A 4,508-nucleotide genomic window follows, 5' to 3' on the forward strand; every position below is an offset into this window, starting at 1 on the left:
ATTAATTTTATTTGACTTCCCTAAGGGATCTGATCATTAGGAAAATATTTCATTATGTTAATCAGAAATTTCCTTTTTCTTAATCAAATCTTCCTCTGAATTAAATAGTACCACTGATATCCATTCCTTTTTTTTTTTGTCTTGAGCTTGAATCCTTCAGATTTCTAGGCATTTTTATAACCCCTTTTGTTTTTACTGCTTGCCAGTGTGCATATGTTTATTGCAGATATTTAATAGACCTGTTCTTCTTACCTACTCTCTTTAAGCTTTACATAAGTATATCCATATCAATATACTTTTGGTAACCACCTAGGGATGTATGACACACTTCAAGCCTGATTTTAGCAGAGCCATGCAGAGAGAGACACACACTTCCCTGCTGTAGGAGGTACAATAAAACTGTAAAGAGTTGGTGATGACACCAATCTATGAATTAAATAGAAGGGGTCACTCAACCTTCCCCATGTGCCCTCCCAGGAACACTTTAAATCAGATGTAGAAAGCAACATCACCACTGTTATGATTGTTCATGTTCTGTAGCTTGAGTGTAATGTAGGACTGTAATACAGGGAATAAGCCCCATTACAGTTTATTTTTAAAATGCCTGGAAGTAGCAAAGCAGCTGGGACATCTGCTGAGAACAGTAAGACCTTGGTATTGTCTCCCCTTCAGCCTAAAGGGACTAAACCTCAACATTTCTCATAACAGAAATCATCATAGGATCACAGAATGGTTTGAGTTGGAAGAGACCTGAAAGATCATCTAATTCCAACCCTGCCCACGGTGGGCTGGGAGCCTTCCACTAGACCAGGCTGCTGAAAGCCCCATCCAACCTGGCCTTGAACACCTCCAGGTATAGGGCCACAACTTCATACCCATCCACAAGCAGTATCACATGAATTATGCAAGTATGATTGTCTTTGGGGGAGAGAAAGATGGGGAACAATTCATGGAGAAAAAAGAATAACCATGGCCTGTGCTCTGCACTATGGCGCACATATACAGGAGTGAACAAACCTTGATTCTTGTCTGCTGACAAAATTACCTCCTGTTTTACAGGTATGGAAGGTAAAAGCAGAATTTCAGGCAGTCCTTTGCAGATATTGAGCTGTAGAGACATAATTAAACCATGTTAATTGTATTAGTAAAAGGGTCTGGATTTGCATGTCCTGCTCCGGGATCATTGGGGCTCAGTTGAGCTGGACTAGGTCCAATATTTACTGACCTGGGACAAGGCAATAAACTTTTCTGGATTAATTAAGCCAACTTCTCCTTGCCTCAGAGCTTCTAATACACCATAACAAACCCTGAGAGTCTCCTTTACTTGTTTCTTCTATTCCCAAAAGAAATTATGGAATATGTGCACCTTCCTCCCCACCTTAAGCTAACAGATAAAAACTAGACCTTGTTGCTGCTGTTGTTTTAAGGCAATAAGCAAGCCTCTGTCATATTTCTGGTATAATTAAGAAGATACAGTCATTACATGAGTACCCTTCTATCACTCTTTGACATTCATTTCAGTGGCTCAGGTCATAATCAAAGGGAAATTTGTGGAACATCACACTGAAGTAGGCATAGCTGATTATCTCCACTGCACGGTCTTTTCCAGGCTCTTCTTCAAGGTACTATTTTTTATCTTCATCAGTGACTCACAGAGCAGTGACACAAACATCATGGACTACATGGACTCCACACCAGTCCCTCTCTCTGTTTCACGGCCAGCATCCCCAGCCAAGCATGACAGAATGCATCTGACCCATTTATCAGCCAGCTTGCAAGTGGTTATCAGGGCTTGCCAGCCTCAAGCTGCTAGAGCCTTTAAGAAACAAATGCTCTGGATACACAGCTCACAGTTCTGCTGTGTGTTCCTTCCACCATGCCAGTCTCTTCCTTGATTTGGGCAGCCTTTACTGCCTCTTACAGATTCAACATAAAATTTTTCTCCAGTTTACATTTCACATTCTGGATCACACTCGATTTTTTTAAGCTCTTACACACATTCATATCCTGTTTTCTCCTTTCATTGCACTGGAAGATGACTCTCTTGATTTAGGAAGGTTAACTCCATAGTTGCTATAAGGAGATGACGCTTGTTGAAGGTTTCTCCTTAACTTCCTTAACTGTGTGTCATCTTCTCTCTCTTTGCTTGCCAAACAAGCAGGCTCCTCTAGCCTGTGCAGCCTTCTGTCCCTAGATGATTTGAAAGTGTTTCTTGATGAGATTTGAGCTCTGCAGGCAGAACCTTCAAGCGTTCTCCTGGGACCACAATGTCCCCCTCAAGAAAACCATGGAACAAGGCCACACCTGGAGGATCGCCACAACCCAATCACCATTTGCAGGTGCTTCCCAGAGACAAAATTTGTCTTTGGATGGTCTTTCAAGCTAATTTGATCTGAAATAGCAGCAGTTATTTGACTCTGTGAATCAGGCTGCTTCCAACTTCAAAAGTTGCCCAATCCTCTGCTGTCAAACTGGTGTCTTTCTAGAAAAGTAAAATATGTGTCTGACAGTTTCTGTCTGGAGTCTACATATTAAATGAGGCCTTAAAAGTAATAGAGATAAAAAGAAATGTCCAGCAATCCAGCCCTGTTTCATTTAAAAGACAGTTAAAGAAAATGGCTTAATAGACAAATTTAGAAGGAGTATGTGAAGTCACCACTGAAATATCCACTTCTGAGTTCATTGAAGCATCTGCATATTTGAATACACTTAACGAGGAAGGAAAAAATCCAAGACAAGTCAGTGGAGGGAGAGAGGGATTTTAGGTGTTAAGCCTACAAGCTTGGCATGAAAACATGCTCTCCAGTGGATAATGCTTATTCTGCAGTGACAGAAAAGCATAAACATCTCAAAGTTGAAACTAGTCTAACTGCAAGACTTAGGTTAGGTCTGGACTGGGAAACAGAAGATTTCTGTTCAGTCTCTGGTTCTGCTGCCAGCTGAGGCATCCAGAGTTTCACCACATGGGTTTATCCCTTAATTTTCTTCCTCTTTGCCTCTACTTCCCAGCTGTAACTGGAGATCTGCTTTGCAACACACCATTTGTGGTCATTTCATAGACTTTTATACTGAGAAGACATTTTTATTCGTCACACAGATAGGTCAACAAGTAGACCTCTATTACTAATAAGAGAAAAGTCCTTTAAGTATTCTACCTTTCTGTTTACCTTGGTGTGATATCCACGTATGAGAACCACAAAATCAGTGAAAACAAACAGAAACTCGTAAGTAAAAAGGACTTAGCCAGAAAATAAGCTAGTCCTTTTTATTTTAAGGGATAGGCAGGAGTGTGGGTCATTGCTACAAATAGTACCACTTAGCTGCCTGTGCTTTGGCCAGGACCAGAGCATTTGACCTGCCTTGGCCACAGTTTCTATCATCTTGTGAGTCATAATTAATTCACTTGATGGATGGCACTTTATGGATGTCAAGCAGAGTCACAGCCCTGGCCTTCAGGGAGACCCCACCTCTATGTCAACCATCCTGAAGATAAACAGCAGCATAAATGATGCTGAGGTAGGTATCCTTCATCTGGTTAGGTCTCTGAAGTGTTTTTTTCACAGGAAAATGTACTAAAACCCAGACTTTGATTATTTTGTTCGTATGTCACTCCAATACTAGCTTCTTCAGCTTCGATTCAAAAAATCATAGAATCATAGAATGGTTTGGGTTGGAAGGGATCTTTTAAAGGCCCCCCTGCCATGAGCAGGGACATCTTCCACTACATCAGGTTGGTCAGATCCCTGTCTAACCTGAGCTTGAATATTTTCAGGGATGGGGCATCTACCACTGCTCTGGACAACCTGTGCCAATGTCTCACCATCCTCATTTTCAAGGACTTCTTCCTTATATTGAGTCTGAGTTCACCCTCTTTTAGTTTAGAACCATTCGCCCTTGTCCTAGCTCAACAAGACATGCTAAGAAGTTTGTCACTTCTGTCATGTGTAATGTGTGGGTACTTTTAGATAATGTTGGGAATTCAGCTTCGAGGCAGGATTTCAAAATCAGGCCACCAGGATGCTCTGAACAATCATGCCTCTGCATTTCTGTCCTATGGCTCTGAGGGAAAGTTTTTTTTGGGGGGTTGGGTTTTTTTTCCTTCTGAGAAGTTTCTTATACTCATGTCTGGCCATGCTAGCAAAAAGGCCAGTTCTGCAAACACAGCAGGATTAAAGTGTTCTGTCTCCTTGTGAATTCCACATGCTCATGGGCTTCAAAATCAATTGTTCATAATGCACTGTATTAAGGTGAATACTTGAAAAGAGAGAGGGTAGAAGGGAGAGAGAGAGGGAGAGAGAGAGAGAGAGAGAGAAGACATCTGTTTCAGAGCAGAATGAAATCATAGCTGCAGGCAGGCATGAGAGAGATCAAGGGATGCTTTTAAAATATTAACAAAATTGCAAAACAATCCTTAGGGGTGCTTTAGGAATATTTGATTTGATGACAATGGAGTTCCAATTCATTATTTGCCAAAAGATGGGAGAGATACCATTCATGTGCAATAATCC

Source organism: Acanthisitta chloris, unplaced genomic scaffold (genome assembly GCF_000695815.1).
Source record: "Acanthisitta chloris isolate BGI_N310 unplaced genomic scaffold, ASM69581v1 scaffold7380, whole genome shotgun sequence".
Classification (NCBI taxonomy): Eukaryota; Metazoa; Chordata; class Aves; order Passeriformes; family Acanthisittidae; genus Acanthisitta; species Acanthisitta chloris.